This window comes from Girardinichthys multiradiatus, chromosome 1, assembly GCF_021462225.1.
Source record: "Girardinichthys multiradiatus isolate DD_20200921_A chromosome 1, DD_fGirMul_XY1, whole genome shotgun sequence".
NCBI lineage: Eukaryota > Metazoa > Chordata > Actinopteri > Cyprinodontiformes > Goodeidae > Girardinichthys > Girardinichthys multiradiatus.
This window is the reverse complement of record NC_061794.1, coordinates 20159557-20178243: the sequence shown is the minus strand read 5'-3', so window position 1 is coordinate 20178243 and position 18687 is coordinate 20159557. Positions and strand designations below refer to the sequence as shown.

The 18687-nt window shown below is 39.7% G+C and overlaps 1 protein-coding gene across 3 annotated transcripts in view; it reads left to right on the top strand.

The window, feature by feature from the left end:
* The window catches only part of LOC124873598 (thymocyte selection-associated high mobility group box protein TOX-like), a 123408-nt gene that overhangs the window by 58959 nt on the left and 45762 nt on the right, over positions 1-18687 (top strand). The window lies entirely within an intron of this gene.

The window sequence follows — 18687 nt, the reverse complement described above, 5'->3', positions numbered from 1 at the left end:
ATATTTCATCCGACCAATAAAAGAAAAGTGTTTTTAATACAAAAAACGTCAACCTTCAAATAATCATGTACAGTTATGCACTCAATACTTGGTTGGGAATCCTTTGGCAGAAATGACTGCTTCAATGCGGCGTGGCATGGAGGCAATCAGCCTGTGGCACTGCTGAGGTCTTATGGAGGCCCAGGATGCTTCGATAGCGGCCTTTAGCTCATCCAGAGTGTTGGGTCTTTAGTCTCTCAATGTTCTCTTCACAATATCCCACAGATTCTGTATGGGGTTCAGGTCAGGAGAGTTGGCAGGCCAATTGAGCACAGTGATACCATGGTCAGTAAACCATTTACCAGTGGTTTTGGCACTGTGAGCAGGTGCCAGGTCGTGCTGAAAAATGAAATCTTCATCTCCATAAAGCTTTTCAGCAGATGGAAGCATGAAGTGCTCCAAAATCTCCTGATAGCTAGCTGCATTGACCCTGCCCTTGATAAAACACAGTGGACCAACACCAGCAGCTGACACGGCACCCCAGACCATCACTGACTGTGGGTACTTGACACTGGACTTCTGGCATTTTGGCATTTCCTTCTCCCCAGTCTTCCTCCAGACTCTGGCACCTTGATTTCCGAATGACATGCAGAATTAGCTTTCATCCGAAAAAAGTACTTTGGACCACTGAGCAACAGTCCAGTGCTGCTTCTCTGTAGCCCAGGTCAGGCGCTTCTGCCGCTGTTTCTGGTTCAAAAGTGACTTGACCTGGGTAATGCGGCACCTGTAGCCCATTTCCTGCACACGCCTGTGCACGGTGGCTCTGGATGTTTCTACTCCAGACTCAGTCCACTGCTTCCGCAGGTCCCCCAAGGTCTGGAATCGGCCCTTCTCCACAATCTTCCTCAGGGTCCGGTCACCTCTTCTCGTTGTGCAGCGTTTTCTGCCACACTTTTTCCTTCCCACAGACTTCCCACTGAAATGCCTTGATACAGCACTCTGGGAACAGCCTATTTGTTCAGAAATTTCTTTCTGTGTCTTACCCTCTTGCTTGAGGGTGTCAATAGTGGCCTTCTGGACAGCAGTCAGGTCGGCAGTCTTACCCATGATTGGGGTTTTGAGTGATGAACCAGGCTGGGAGTTTTAAAGGCCTCAGGAATCTTTTGCAGATGTTTAGAGTTAACTCGTTGATTCAGATGATTAGGTTCATAGCTCGTTTAGAGACCCTTTTAATGATATGCTAATTTTGTGAGATAGGAATTTTGGGTTTTCATGAGCTGTATGCCAAAATCATCCGTATTAAGACAATAAAAGACCTGAAATATTTCAGTTAGTGTGCAATGAATCTAAAATATATCAATGTTAAATTTTCATCATTACATTATGGAAAATAATGAACTTTATCACAATATGCTAATATTTTGAGAAGGACCTGTAGGGACTCATATTTGTGCAGATTTTTTTACAAATGAAAATCTGAAAAGTCTATTTAACCCTCCTTTGCAGCCCACAAATGAAGACAAGTCTTGTTTACAGTTTTCCACAAGCCATGTAGGGGACATAGCAAACGTGAAGAATGAGAAGGCAAGGCGGGTTTGTTTGTGTAGCACATTTTACACAAAAATAGCATATTAATGAAAAGGAAAGAAACGTTGGACATCAGATTGAAATTATTGATGTTTCAGTTAATAGTTTAAATAGAACTCTAAACAAATTGGTTTTTAACATTGATTTAAAGGAAATCAGCGATTCAGCTGGGGGGGGGGGGGGGGGGGGGGGGGGAAGTGATTTTTGGAACCTCCAATGTAAAGTTACCTGTTGACACAAAGAAGTCCCTGTCCTTCAAGTAAGACTCAAAGTAACCACAGTTACATTTTTTGCCCTACATGCAAAATGCTGTGTGTGAAAGAAAGTAAAACTCTGAACACAACAATCCCACCATGAAACATGGTGGTGGCAACATTATGATGTGGGGATGCTTTTCTTCAGCAGAAACAGGAAAGCTGTTAAGAGGTGATAGGATCATAGATGGAGCAAAATACAGGGCAATCCTGGAAGAAATCCTGTTAACAAACCGTAAAATTCTTTAGAATGGAGCAGAGGTTTACCTTCCAGCAGAAGGACTGTAAAAATACAGCCAGAGCTACATTGGAATGGTTTAGATGATACATTAGAAATATTAATGTGTTAGAATGGCTCAGTCAAAGTCTAGCCAAGTGAGGTTTTGCCAAGTAAGTACCCAATTTGCTGAAAACAAATTCAGACCACAATTTTCAGATTTTCGATCCACTTGACAATTGTTTACTACTTTGTTTAGGTCTACCACATATAATCTCAATGAAATACATAGAAGTTTGCAAGCATTGCACAAGCAGCTCAAGTTATAGATCAAATTTGAAACCTGCTTCTAGGTACCCATGAGTTTGACCATCTTCCTACTCATGAGGACAACATTAAAGTGCTAAAAGTGAACATGTCTTTATCCTCCACAAAACGTTTGCCTTTTGATTATTTTTGTCCAAAGAACATTCTCATATTTCAAACATCAAATAACTTATATAAGTAAATCTGATCTGAACTGGTGACAGGTCTCACTAAAGACACAGCTACATCAGTGCAAATGATTGACCATCCTGAGATTATTAAGGCCTCGGCCCTGTTTCAGTCACACACCCAGCCATGGCGCTGAGTGCTTCCAGCTGGTAGATGGGAACATATGGCAGGACATATGGCAGAATTTGGACCTCAAAGATTTGTTGATCCTGCAGCTCGACCTTCGTGTTCTGACAAAGCACGATGAAGGTGGAGCCATCGTGTCAATTAGCTCCTTGTCAAATAACTCAAAGCGGCATCGGACAAAGCCCGAAGGGCCAAGGACAGCATAGCCCACTCATACACCAACTATCTGTTTCTCAGAAACACACTGTTACAGTAGCAGGACGCCATAGGGTCTGTGAGACAAAGAGCAGTTTTACTCTCAGTGATGGATTTCTTTAGCATAACTCTTCATGTAGTTGTCAACAGTTGTAAACTGTAATTCTGTCATAAAATGCTAAGTTCATTGACACAGAAACAAATACATTCTTTCTTTTTCTCAGTGAATTAAGATTTTGAGATATCTTCCTATTAACTTCTCACAATCCAACTGTAACTACAGAGAAGTCTTCTGTACATGTACCATGTACCAAGGCCAGGGTAAAATTTTGGAATTAAAAAGGAGCAGTGTGAATTCACACCGAAAACTAATAGGTTTTTCTGACCATGGTTCACCTCTACAACCATGCTTTTTTGGAAGACTGAATGATGCATTAAATGAGGAGATTAAATGCATGAAAAAACTTCCTGCAAGCAGCTCTTTGAGCAATCTTACTTGAGTAACCCTCCACACCTCTTTTCCCTTCTTTTTCTTTAGGTATGTGTTACTAGCCCAATAAAAAGAATTTCATTATCGCCCTAACTTGAAAAGCACTCTCAAACAACCCTTTGAAGTTGTTAGGAGCAGCCAAAATGTCCTCACTGTACAAAAATGTGTTTACTTACATGATGTAAAATTTAAATTAGACCCTGCAAAAACAAAAGAACAGAAAACATATGGACGTGGACCACACCGCAAACACATAAACACTCATAAACCAACTAACACACACAAACACACACACCCAATCCAAAACAAAGTCCAATAAAAACACACATATGGACACATGGCACTTTCATCCTATGGGACTGTATATTTCTTTGATGTTGGGTTTCAGAGACTATAATGAAGGGTTGAGCGGGAAGCTTTAGCAGCTCATTGTCTGCTAACAGCTCAAATCACAAGACCATAAAGTCTATCGTTGTATGCCACATTTCCTGATGTGCCCTAACTATGTCACTGCTCGTGCATACGTGTGTGTGCTAATTGGGATAAATGTCCAGCTTTGTAATTTTGCTGGTGCTGCGGTCATGCGTCAATCACCAGCACCCACTCCAGGTTTGCAGTGTTGTGTCAACAAATACCTTCTTAGTGGATAAGGCAATTTGGCCTTTTCAAAACATGTCAGCTGCAGTTGATGCTCTGTCAGCGCTGTCACATAGGAGCTTACACACAACTCATGAAGAAACCTGTGAAACACAGAGTTCATTGTTGGGCTTTTCTATCCTTTAACAGAGCGCCTTTGATTTAAAATTTTATAGCAGGATAGAGTTGCACACATATTGGTGTATTACTAATAAATAACCCCGTATAATGTTTAAAAAACAATGTTTTCCTGCTAGATTTGTTTTGCTAATTTCCTTAATTTTTCTTCACTTTCTGAGTAACTTTAAGTGTTTTGATGCTCAACTTCTGAGCCATTTTCAGACAAATTAAACAAAGGTAAAAGGTTCACAAGGGAAACCCAGACATCCCTCTGCCAGCGACACTCTCCAGCTCATTCTGGGGGATCCTAAGGTGTTCAACAAGTAGAGATACAGTCACTTTACTAAGTTCTGGGTCTGCCCTGGGATATCTTCCGTTGGGAGGTATCAGGAAGAGACCGAAACTTAGGTGATCTAATTTTGATATGAAGGAACAGTGGCTCTACTCTGAGCTTCCCTGGATGAGTGTTAGAACGTAGATGGACCAGAGATTTCACTTCAACTCCTTTGCAGATACTATAAAAGTGGTCTAAGAACAAGCAGAACCACATAATCTGCAAAAAGAGATGACAAGATGAAGACATGCTTTTCCTAAACAAGACACTACACCTTGTCTCCACTTCATCTTGAGATCTTGTCCATACCCCAAAAAAGAGGTATGGACAAGATCTTAAAGGTAGTCCGTTTAAGAGTCCATCCAACACTGGAAAGAAGGTTGTCTTCGTGCCAAGAATGGTGATGCTGGTCTTGCTTTGGTTGTGTAGATAAAAAATGCTTTTTTTTTTTTTTTGGTGGGGGGGGGGCAATTTTTCCTTTTCCAGAAAACCAGAAATAATCTGGACTGAACATTGACATTTCCGTCAGCAACTGCAAATGATAAAGATATCCTAAGCTGTTGTACAACCTGGATGAACCTGTAGTTCAAAAATCAGTCAGATCCTCCCTTCAAACACCCCAGAATTAACCTTCACTTGGAAAGTTAATTTAGTAAGAATTGCAGTAAATAAATAACTGGAACCCACTCTTCAGTACCTTTTTTTTCCACCAGTACCTTGTGTTTTGCAAATTTGGAACCATGGCCCCCACCTGCCACTTCACAGGTGCTCCATCCCCGTTTAAAGATGTGTTTCAACCACAACAGCCCTACAGTGTCCAGAGCCTTCAGCCCTGAATATTTTATTCGCCTTCATAACAGTGGTATTTACAGTAGTTGCCGTGATCTGAGTCAGTTTTCTTTATTGCAGGTATTAAAATGCCTGCAATCAAAAAGAATCCTCTAATTTCTGGGTTTTTTTTCTTCCATTTTCTTCTACGTAACTAGCACTGTAGTAAGACCTTTATCCCTTAGTTTGTAGGGCAATGCTCACAATTGCTGTACTGCTGCACAGGTCAAGCATATTTTAAAAGAGAGAGGCCAAATGCTTTATTGCACATTTAACAGTGTGGTCGGATGCCTAGCTGAGCCCGTACATAATGTGTGCTTGTGAAAATGATGTGTGTAGCCAGAACAGAGACTCCTTTGTTTGCATGTCTAGGGTCTTCTACAGCAAATACACTGAGGTAGCAGCCTGACACAGCCAGAAGATTGCATTACACATAACATTTCTGGGCTTTTAAAAAACAGAAAACCGCTAATCAGAAACAGCTTTAAAGGGGCTGTTCGCTGTATGCTTGAATGCAATCTGCCCATTTAAACAAGGTGTTTTCCTTGCTTAAAATATTGCATATTTTCTTTTGAAAATATCCATGCAAACTGCACATATGGATCTGTGGGGCAGTTTGATGATATTAATGTTTTACATTTGGTTCATCTGTTAGAACTTTAAAATATAAGCAAATGTGTTGGATTTATCTTTGACCAGCTTTGTTTGTATCGCCCACACACAAATCTATGAAGCAGACAGTTTGCTGAAATAAAGATTATTAAATGGCTCATTTATCCTGATGGAATGGAAATAAGCATTACAGAATCATAAATCTCTCAAACAGACTAGCTGCAGATTTGATTAGATTAATAGGGGTCATTAATACCAGGAAATCACTTTTTAATCAGAATATATTTTCTAAAGTTGTAAAGGTGCTTTAACTATCCACATCAACTAAAAAGGATAAAATGTGACAGACCCATCAATCCTTACTGAACACAAAATATAAACACGTACCTGATTGGAATTTGTGAACATTTATTCAGACTAAATTGAAGTGAAACTGGCAGTTTGCTCATTATCAACCCGTCACACGGATAAATGTGAAATAAGGCGGACCGCCGTTTATATTTCTGCAGCACTGTAATACCTCCATGAGAATGATTGGTTTTCCTCCAACCACGCCAACACAAATTCTAATTTTGCTTAATGGCCAATGAGTGCCCTTCATTGGCATTCATATCAGGCTCGATCAGCTTGAGTGGTTATGCAGACTTGTTCCTCAATGTATATTTTTGGATTTTTTTTTCTGGCCTCTCCTCTTGCTCTGCAGTTTAATTAGTGCACGTGGATGCCTCTTCATGTGTGTTCGTAGGCATACAAAATGTTTAGACAATAGGATAAGATTTGGATTAAGGGAAGCTGGTTAGAGGTGGATGGTGGAGTAAAAAGCAGACCAATAAAAGTGCTAATATGCGTGTCATTTTCTTGTTGCGCTGTCCAGTGCTTTGCATGTGTTCATATCAGGTCTTCACTTTGACTGGCCCATTCTAACATAACAATGTTAGCAAACCACACCATCATAGCTCTTGCTGTATGTTTAGGGCTGTTGTCCTGCTGTAAGATGAACATCCATCCCAATCTTAAGTGTTTTGCAGCCCAACAGGTTTCCTTTTAGCATTCGTCTTTATTCTGCATCCATCTTTTCATCTGCTCTGACCAGCTTCCCTGGCCCTGCTGAAGAAAGCCATCACCACATGATGACACTCCGACCACCAGGTTTCACAATATGAAATATGTCTTCAGAGTGATGTTTTCTACTACACGACTTGGATGTAGGCCAAAAATTTCAATTTGGGTCTCATCTGTCCAGACTACTTTATTCTATATGTTTTCTGTGTTCCCTACATGGGAAGCTCCAAATAGGACTTCTTATGGGTTTCTTTTAACAATGGCTTTTTTTTGGTCACTCTTCTGTAACAACCAGTTTTGTACATGGCTAGTTGTTGTGTCTATAGATTTGCCTACCTGAGCTGTGGATTTTTGCAGCTCCTCCAGTATTGGAAGCTTGTCTGATTAATTATGTCTTTGCCAGGCATATATAGTTAGATGGCCAACCATTTTTCAATATGTTTACAGTTATAGACTGAACAATGCTCTGTGAGACATCCAAAGCTTGCAATATTGGGTTAAAACCAAATCCTCCCTAAAGCTTTACTTTTGAAAGCAACTGTTGCTCACTATTTGAGATCAGAGTAGTAGGGATTGAATACAGATGTGTCTTTTTTTTCTGATTTTTATTTATAAGATTTTTCAAAACTTTGGCTCATTTTCATCCCATTTGTCCCATTTGTCTAGTCTATCACAATAAACTTACATCTGGCTGTAATATTCCTTAAATTAGACATTTCCTACCCTTTTTGACAAGTTCACATGAATTTTGAGGTCCTCATAAAATTCATTTGATTCATTTGGCAGCACATTTCCCATCTTTTTAGCATTTCTTTCTTGCTTTTCAGAGGAAAGATTTTGACATTCAAATCTACTTTCCGTTCCTCCATGGTGCACATGTTTTTGGAGATGTTTACACACAAATGATGAACCGTATCCCATGAAGGAAGCCTTGAAGCAAGCACATACTAGCACAAAGCAAACTATCGAAAAAATTGTTATTTATTTTCTTTTTTGAGTACAGTCTTGTTGTATTTCAGCTGCTTAACTAACACAGCTAGGTAGTTATGTGTTATTCGAACTCAAAAAAATTTATTAATCACATACCGGCTGTAAAAACTGAGAGGTTAACTGTGGGTTAATTCCTCTGTGATTTATTTATATTTTTGTTTCCGTGGTAAAACCATACATTTTACACAAGCTAATTTTAATCAAAAATGACAAAATAGTTTTATGTTTTTCAGTTCCATCACTAATGTTTTCATTGGCCTAAAGAATGTCAGAATGTTTATTAAATGGCTTTTAAAACAAAATATGTATTTTTCTTGTCAGGATAGGAAACACTAGAAATAGTCCTGATTTAAAAATTATTGCTAAACAAATCGTTTACATTTCCCACATTCAATAAACACCAGAATTCAGCCTGATTGATATCAAATTGGAAGAAGAACAAAAACAAAGTTGAATAATTTTACTCTTAATTGCAGAACTGGTGCAACTTAACATTGCAACTCAACAAAGCACGATTGTTATTTTTTTTTTTAGTTGTTGAGTTGGTATTTCAAAAGCCTTTCTCTTAAGTGCAGAAAAATGCGTCTTCATAATTTCTCTTAAGTTTTGTCAGAATTCTTGTTTTTGAATGTGGGATGTTGTTAAAGCATCATGAAACATATGGAAAACATAGTACATTGAACTAAATGACTAGTTAAAATGTGAGTTTAACTACCGTATTTTCCGCACTATAAGGCGCACCGGATTATAAGGCGCATAGAATAGAAGCTACTGCAGTCAAACGTTTGACTGGGGTTGCGTTATGCATCCACTAGATGGAGCTAAAGAGAATGTCAACAAAACAATCAGATAAGTCAGTCAGTCAAACTTTATTAATACACTACAAACCAGCGTTCTGATAACTCCATTCACTCTCATGGTAAGGTCTCCTCTACATAGAATTATATTGAATAGAACCAACCGCACGTTAGGAATGCATTGGAGTCTATGAAGTTGAAGTTGAAATCAAACGTTAGTTAAAACGTGAAAGGGAACTTTTCCCTGATTCAGTAAACACGTAAAAGAAACAGTTTGATGCACTAAATCAAACGTTAGTACTGTTAACCTTTCCTGTTTCTGTCCCCTGACCGTAGTCTGATGACACAGGGGAGACGCTTTCTCCAGGGCCGAAGTTACTAGTTTCCTCGGGGTTAACTCCCTCACTCATACGTTGCTGAGTTGAGCATGAAGAAACAGCATCAAAACACTGAGTTGTTGACGAGATTCGGGGTTCTTTTTAATGACTTTGCAGCACGTAAAAACACAGGGCTTACAGACTCATACACCGCTGCTCCGGTCGCCGTCTCTACCCACCCCACACACACAATAATACCGACGTCACTCCTTCACTCTTGATTCTCAGCTACGGCAGCACACAGCGCCACCTCTGTCCGGAGGAGTAATGTCAACATCTTCCATACACACACACGAAACATACACCCCACACACTGAGCTTCTAATCACATATAGTTCAGGCAATTCCTGCAACAGTACATTCAAACGTTATACACACACAAGTGGTGTTGGACTAGGAGTAAGCACAGTACAGGTGTTTACCGCTATTACTTCGGCGACGCCCCTGACTACGGTAGCCGTAATGCTGCAAGCGGTGCGGCTTTGTAGTTTACCAGTCGTACTGAAACATTTTGACAGAGCGCCGTGTACAACCAGTATGGATCAACCAATTAACCAATTGATCCATATATAAGGCGCTCCGGATTACAAGGCGCACTGTCATTTTTTGAGAAAATTAAAGGTTTTTAAGTGCGCCTTATAGTGCGGAAAATACGGTACCTTAAAATTTTACTCAAGTGATGATGTTAAAGTTGTGCAATGTTTCTTAGATTTAATGTTTGATCCTTCAGGCAGAGATTAGAGGTTGAATGTGTTTCAGCTTGTGGCCTCTATCAGAATCAGCATTATGAGGACTAAAAGCTAAAATACATTGTCTTCAGACATCATACCTCTCCATTCACCTTAAAAAAATGGTAAATGGACTGAACTTGTTTAGCACATTTCCAGTCATACTGACCACTCAAAGCACTTTACACTAGAGCCAAATTCACCCAGACGCACTCACTGACATGCACACATTCATACACCAATACACAGATCAGTAGGTAATTTGAGGTTAATTGCCTTGCCCAGGGGCACATCAACATGTGGCAGGAGGAAGCTGGAATCAAACCTACAACCCTCAGATTGCAAGACAACCACTCTTCTCACTGAGCCACAGTCACCGCAAAAACAAAAAACATTCTCGCTTCGCCATTCCTTACATGGATTGCAAGCTCTGCTGGGTTGTTTTGATAGATGAAACATGATTGATCTAAATTATTTCAAGCACATATATGACTGAATGTCATATTTAAAGAAAGAAAATGAGGCTTTCATCAGAATCAGAATCAGAAAAGCTTTATTGCCAAGTACGTTTTTGGACATACAAGGAATTTGTTTTGGCATAGTCGGTGCATCATAATAACAATTCAAAGTGTGGTGAGAGTTATGCCAATAACTCTACAAAACATCTACCTCCAAATACTGTGTAAGAACATTAAACCCAAAAGTTAGGTCATAGTTTTTTGACAGTTAAGAAGATTTTCTTAATTTTACTCGATATTTAGGACCACTTCTCTCTTACTATTAGTTTGTTGTTGTTTTTTCCTTTTCATTATGTTTTTCTTATTTGATAAATAAGGCACAAAATGGACAGATGGTTCTATTAGTCACCTACCTCTGTTGAACCTCGCTTCCTTTTTCTAGTATTGAAGGTGGACCACCTTAGATGGTGCTGTCTAACAAAGTGTGTCGGGTTATATAGCGGGAGTATCTTAGCATATAACCTCATTTAAAATGACAGATTACCGTTTATATAAAACTTTGAACTGTTTTCTTTTATTTTATTGCTAAATATATTAGTCTATTTGATTTTCAGGCTACATGAAACATGAGACAGGTTTCACTTATACTGTAGGACTGTCCCACCTTTACTCCCTTTTTTTTCTACCTTTATCTTTTTTCTATATCTCTCTGAGTCAGAAACACCTCAGTTCACCCCAGCACCCAGTGTGGGCGATACTGATGTGAAAAGCACCATTACTTAATAGTGAGTCACAGTGCACCATTATACCCCCACCAGCACAATTGCAGCATTCTCCTCACTACACAACACTGGCTCTCCCTTCTAAACCCGTCCATATACTGTACCTCAGTGAAAGTCCTCTCTATGCTTGCATTCTTTTGCTGCAAGGAAAAAACAAAAACTAGGGAAATGTTTGAGAAAATGGAAGAAAAATCAAAATTGAGGGTCTGAAAATGCCAACACACTTCTCGCTGCTTCTTTGAGGCTCCACAGACCCGTCGGCAAGGTTGTCAGCCTGAAGAAGAGATGCAACTCATTCGTAGTGTATTTGACTTTTATAAGAATGTGTACAAAGTCAATATCATGAAATCAGGCTGAAAACTCTTTTTCAGCTCTTAAACCAGCAGTGGTGCATCGATATGTGAAAACTGTGCTGGAAGAACATCAAAGGAACACATGAATAACATCTACACCAATGCTAAGGCGGGAGGATTGTGAGTTGTAGTCATAGCCAGTGGTAGATCTTTTTTTAGGTCAGTCCATGTCAGCCAATAAGTCCAATTATCATCGGTCTCTGAAGTGCAACAAGCAGTGACCTCTACTGTGGTTTTACAGAGTTGAAATAAATGGACTGTGGCCAGAGAGGAAGGATTTTATAGAAATTATATAAACATTCACTACGAACTGAATGGTGTTAAGAGCATAAAAGGCAGCATTTTAATATGTGATTACATAAGAAGTCATCACTTCCCTTGTTCTTTAAATGTGAGCATACTCGTGGAGTGCCTTGCAAAAATATTAATATCACTTATACCTTTTCACATTTTGTCAAACTACAACCACAAACTCCAGTGTCTTCTTTTGGGATTTTATGTGATAGATCAAGTAAAAGCTGCGCATAATTTTGAAAGTGAAGGAAAATGCTAAATGTTTTGTGTGTGTGTGTATATATATATATATACTGTATATATATATCTATATCTATATACGGTATATATATATACATACCGTATATATATATATACGGTATGTATATATATATATATATATATATATATATATATATATATACTGTATATGTATACTCCCCATATATATTTGTATGTTGAGGTGTGTCTCTACCGGTTTTGTACATCTACAGACATCTTTGCCCAATCTTATTTTCAAAACTTCTCCAGAACGGATTGTATGGGTTTTCCCTTGGTTTCTCCTGAAATACAGAAAGGCACCACCACCAAAAACAGCAGCAGAAATGCATTCAGTGATTCATACACTTTCAGAAAACTTGAAACCTTGGCTCTATTTTGGTCCTGGTTTTTCTCCCTCTCTCTCTCTCTCTCTCTGTATATGCAGCATGATGCCGCTCATGGATTTAGTGAGACTAAGTAGTTTGATATTTCTATTGGTTTTTTGCATATATTTTCACTCTCCCTGTCCCTCTCTTCTGGTGATCTTTCTCATCATGTGGAGACCAAGGTCATGGCTGGTTGAAATATAATAGAAGTGCAGACATCTGGCCTAATACTGTGGGAAGTTAAATCTATTTTAATGGCCCCTGCCGCAGTGGATTCTCTCTGATGCACTCTTGCGCTTCACTGACAGTAAATCACAATGTTCTCTTATTGCCCTGACTGGAATGAGGGCATAGAGAAAGAACAATGAGGGATCCACATCATTTGTTTTCAGCCACCACCACCAACACCCCCCCACCCCGTCCCCTTCCCTCACCACTCCGCCTCTCTTCAGCCCCCACTTCTGTCCGTTTGCGACTCATAAAGCAAGGGGCTTAAAGAGAGTGACATCATGAAAATAAAAATAAAGGGGATTATAGGTAAGCTATTGTGCTATATGTGATTACCAGGGCTTCCATCTTCCCTTGGGGTTGGATGGGTGACTATGAGACAACATATTTTCTTTATTTATTCAATTCCCTCTAATAAATGAGAAATAAGGTTAACAACACAGTATTACGCCCCCAGTTTAAAAAAAGAAAATAGGTTTACATCAAAACTGAAGAACTTTCTTTTATCTCTGTGTAAAAAGATTTGAGATATTTTTTAACACCCTTTCATTTATCACTGAGTTAAACTGCACTGACATAAACCTGCCTCTCTTTCACGCCTTTTCAAAGCACTTCCTTTGCAGCTGTGTTTTTAGAGTTCACGGCCAATCCAGTGCAGGTCCACCCACATCTGCAATGGAGAGTCAGGTCCTTTTTACCCACCTAAATGAGATCCATTCTGATGTGACATTTGAGAGAATTACCAGCGCTTGTGGGAGCAGGGAATAGGTTAGCTCATTCCTCTGCTATTGGTTAAAGCCTGGCACTGTCTACCTGTCCTTTACTGACGGACGTTACCTATGACCCTGACTTGCTATTGGACGTGCTGAAATACCCCCACCCCTCCTCCATCCCCACCCCACCCCTCCACACACACACACACACACACACTTCACTTATCCCAGTTCTGTCTTTCTGTCAGCCAGCCTCGTCTGTTCTGCCATTTCGTTCCCGCTCTATTGTGCTAAACTGTCGGTCTTTCTTGATACATCATCCAAATCGAATTCCCTGTCATTCCGGTCAGATAGCCTGTGTGGAACCAGCAGCTCATCGCTGTAATGGTCAGTTGTTCAGTGGGCCTCGGCTAAGACACCTATTGATGGTGGGTTTGATTTCTGCCCTTTCTCTTCTCTGCGAGACTCCTCTTTGAAGGTGAATTTTGAAATTCTTCATGAGATGTTTAAAACAGTTACAGTCTCTTTCCATCCGTCTATCTGGATCACACAGAGTGGATTTGAAAACCTTTATGTATGCATGACCAGCTGTTGTTTGGCACTCTGTCATTTTTAAAAAGAAGCATATGGCAGAATGACTTTGCTTTTACAGGACTCTTATAGGACACTGTAAACTCATTCAGAGTTACATGTTTTCTTGACACATTGGAGCTCTTTTGGGGATCTTAGAGCTTGTGTGCATCGTTTCATTCTCCTACTTTTGTCAAATACATCATTGTTCCCCGATGAGCTATCTTCTACTAAACACCTCATGGGCCACAAATGGCTCCATTGGAGTGCTAATGACTTCATCTCATCTATTCAGCCATTAATGTCTCAAACATAAAATTACAGTAAGCTTATATGTGTGTTTCTACTCAGTGGTAACCTAATTACTCTGCTTACTTTGACACAATGGTTCTATATTTGGTTGCACAGACTTTTAATTACAAATATATTTGTACCAAAGCCAATGGGGCAAATCGGGAGCTTTGTTTAATTCTTTCTAACTGTATTGCTCAGGGGTCATGGAAGTTTGGTTTCCACATGCGTGTGGATCTGGAGGAAGCATAGGACTGTGCCAATTAAGGCATTTTGTGCAATGATGTAGTAGGGGTATGGGGTACTGGGTATGCTTGGTCAGGCTATGTGCTCCTTGTACAAACAAAGCAAGAGCTGTGTTAGCACCCTCAGCACAAAGTCAAGCTCATTCCCAGTGAGGGTTGGACTCCCACCGGACTGAATCCTTTGTTTAGTGTTTCTGGACAGAATATCAAGGCAGGTTTGTAGAGAAAAAGGTGTCTGCTTTGGGTACCTCCGAGTCTCATCTTTGCTGTTTGTACATCATGTGGTTCCTTTTGTGTCTTCATTCCATGATCTTCAGCCTGCATTAGGGGGAAGTGTTCAGCGGTCGAGATGAGAGTCGTCTGTCTGAAGCCACTCCTCTCAATGGGAAAAAGGTGGAGAGCTTCCTCCTGGTGGGGTGTTTAATGTCTGCCTCAAATGAAGGGGTTTATGGCTCTTAGGGTGAGGGTAGGATATAAGTGGAGATGGATTGACAAATGCTGGCCTTATCTCCAGTATTGCAGGACAAAAGAGCTGAACCAAAATGAGAAGCTTTCGTTTTAGCAATCTGTCTACATCCCAACTCTCATAATGGATCCTGACAGAGTGTAATTTCAGATGCAATCAACTAAAATGAATTTCCTTCATAGGCTTACAGTAAACATGCAAAGTTCCATCATTTGGGGAACTTAAAATAGAGTTGCTGCTCTTTCCCATTTGAAGGAGTCAAGTGAGGTTGGATGTCCAATAGGGCTGGGCGATAAACTAAAATTTACAGACATCGAAATTTACTGGTAGTGGTTAGGTTAGTGTTACCATTCATTTATCGTTACTGAGGTGAACTGCTCAATATATCATGGTATTCATTTTAGGCCATATCGCGCAGCTCTAACGTCCATACACTTACCACTGAGAGTAGAGCCAGAACTCACTGGATATCCCCTCTTCGTGGGGAACACCCTGGGGTTACCCACTTTAGGTTAAAGAGTGATGTTTGGATTTCCCTCTTTTACTGGTTACTGCCAAGAACTGATGGATGGATGGATGGATGGATGGATGGATGGATGGATGGATGGATGGATGGATGGATGGATGGATGGATGGATGGATGGATTGGCGATCTTTGTAAAGTATGTAAATAACTGCTTTCAACTGTACATGACATTGATTTTATGAACTTTATTGTATCACTGAATTGGGACTCTGTGTTGACAAATGTCTAAACCTAAATTACTTGGATCTTTATCAGAACAAAACAACTTGTTTGGCACGTCACAATCCCAATCAATTCATCGGTCATTCAAATACATCCTAATATGAACTATCTTTCCCCTTAAACTGGGTTTCAAAGTGGCTTTTGTCTCACTTGTTCTCCTGTTGCATTTCAACTCCAATCTGTAAAGTTGCAGTTAAAGTTACAGATTGCCAGACATGCTGAGTGGAATCTGTTGCTGTTAGAAGAGTGCTCTAAAGGACAACATGGAAGAAAAAGGGTCTCTGGACAAGCGGTATGAACAGAAAAGGTATTTGTATAGTGGGATGGTAAAAATAATTTTTGTATGCTGTTGTGTCTGAAAGTTACATCATTGGGGTTGCAGTAAAAGCCGTGAGGCCTATGTTTTAATTGAAGCAGCCCATGTTCAATTCTGGTTAGACAGTTTTAACCTCAGTTGCAACGATCTAACAATCTAAATACAGAAACAAACCTTAGTCTCCCGCAGTCTGAGAAGGACCGAAATATGCTGAAGTTCAAAATTAACCCTAGCAAGTGTTTGAGGTTGTGCTGTGAAGAGTTTTTGTGGAGGTCATGGTGGTGAATCAGCTTCAGTCACAGAAGCTTTAGTTGCAACTGGATGAAGAAGGTTTTTCCTTTGCATAATGTTAGGCTTCTCCCCTACCAAACACGGGTTGCAGTTGGCTCTGTTTTCTTTAGATTTCTTCATTGTTACTTTTGATTCAGCCTCAGTTATTACACTGGTGAATACCATACAATTGACAGTTTGTGGCGCTTTAGTGCTTTAATACTGTAACAGTGAAAAGTCATGCAATTCGCAAATTTCACCTTCATTACGCAGATATTTTTGATATTTCTAAACATCTACACATAGAACATCATGTGCTTTTATTGTCTGACTGAATTTTTAGAAATTAGGTATCTATGTATTATTTTAGTTTATAAATTAAAACAGTCGTCACAGCAACATTTCTTATCTTTAGACTACCTGAAAGAGCATTAACAATATGTTGTTTTGATCCCCGGTCAAGTCAAGGCTTGCCCCTAGTATGTTAATGTCAAAGTAAGAAAATTAGAGAAACATTGCTTCCTCAAAGGTCCTTGCGCAAGGAAAATGACAGATTTGCTTAAATTTCACCTCAGTGGAAGGGGCTTGAAGGTTACAGCGAGAGAAGGCTGAATCAACATTTGGCGTTTCTTTTGACCCCCTCTTTCTTTTATCTCCTCCACATCCTAAAAGACAGTATATTTATGAATTATTTATCCATGTTAGAAAATGTTAAACTTGTGATGTCCTTGTCCTGCGTCTTATCTCCTAGGGCATCATAAAAAGCTGCAAAGGGGAAAAATAACATGAAAATAGCAGACGGCATGGTCATAAAATAGCCTTCGACGGTATTTAATTCCTACTACATGCAAAACAGATACATTTCATCTTGGAGGAAAGACCTCTCTCTGATACATGATGTGTTTGACTCATTGCATTTCTCCTCTATTGGTTACAATAGATATACTAAACATGTAGCCATGCCAATAATGTAAACCTGTCTTTTTAAGCATAATTTTAGCCATTTCATACTTAAACATGAGGTGAATATCCACTGATGTAATTGATTGATTTTTCACATATCTAAATGTATGCACATTAATAGTAAACAAACCTAGTTTAATACTTTTCATCATTAACACTCTCTGGGTCAGTTTGCCCAATTCGTGCGTCTGGTTCATACCTCCATTTTGTTACAAAGTATTGCCATTTGGCACCCAATGTACTTACCCATTGCATATCACTTTATTTGTCTTGGTAGTTAAATATTTGTGATCGATTATGGTGGTGATTTAAATAATCTTTAATAATCATAAAAATCCTCAAATCTTATGCATGCTTTTGTTTAGTTGCATAATGTTTCATATTACTTCCTATTTCCATTGATTGTGCATCTGATCTGCATTTGGATCCATTAACTCTTTTGAAACATGAAAGATTATAACCCCTTATCAAATCATAGGTAACTGTGGGTGACCCCCTACTGGTTGAATATTTATTGGAGACATAAGCTGCTGAAACAACACTTCAAGGCGCCTTTTGATTCTGTCCACGTGTCTTGTGAAAGGGGCAAGGGGCTTTGGGAGCAGAACTCTGCCCACCTCTGTTACCCCCATGATTCACCGAGCAAGGTTGTCACTGACCTTCATCAGCTAACTTGTATAGGGACAAGCTTGCTTTGTGGGTCGAGGGAGCAATGATGTATGGTGAGTGTGACCAGCTGGCCCAGCATTTACAAGACTCAGTTACCCAACAGGATCGCGCAACGGAGTTTGTTCGCCATTATTGTTTTGAAAAATTAGTAAAGGGAGACTCACAACGCAGATTTAATTCATAGTGATGAAGTCGATCCTGCACGACAACCAAAGCATGCAAAATATGGACAGGAAACTAAGGCTTAAATTTACACAGGCCTAAATAATACAAACAGATAATAATAGATTATAACAGATTTGTCTAACCTTCACTTGTCTGGTGAGTCTCAGGTCCAGCAGCAGCATTCAGAATGTGAATGGCTGAGAATTTTTCCTATAAATTCTCTGTGAACTGTGGCCCGTGCTTAAACAGTAAAATGAAAGCTACATTCTGCTGTGTTCTGCTCAGAAGTTGGATATCTCATCTGGTGATAACATCACACCCAAATTAACAGTTTCTTGTTTTAATCAGATACAAATCAGAAGTGGGATGCATAGTGGTGCAGTTCTTAGCAGAACTGCCTTGCAGCAAGGAGGTCCTCGGTTCAAATCCTGGTTATGGTAAGAGCTGTGTAGAGTAGCCAAAAACTGTACTTAGTAAGAGTAGTGTTGTCAGTCAGTCAGTCATTTTCTACCACTTCTTCCATAGTGGATTGCAGGGAAGCTGGTGGCTGTCTCCAGCAATCTATGGGCGGGAGGCGGGGTACACCCTGGACACGTCGCCACTCCATCGCAGGGCAAAGAGTAGTGTTGCTTCAGTATTTTTAACTTGAGGATAAATAAAAAGTTGTCATCCAAAAAAATTACTCAAGTAAGAGTTAAAGATT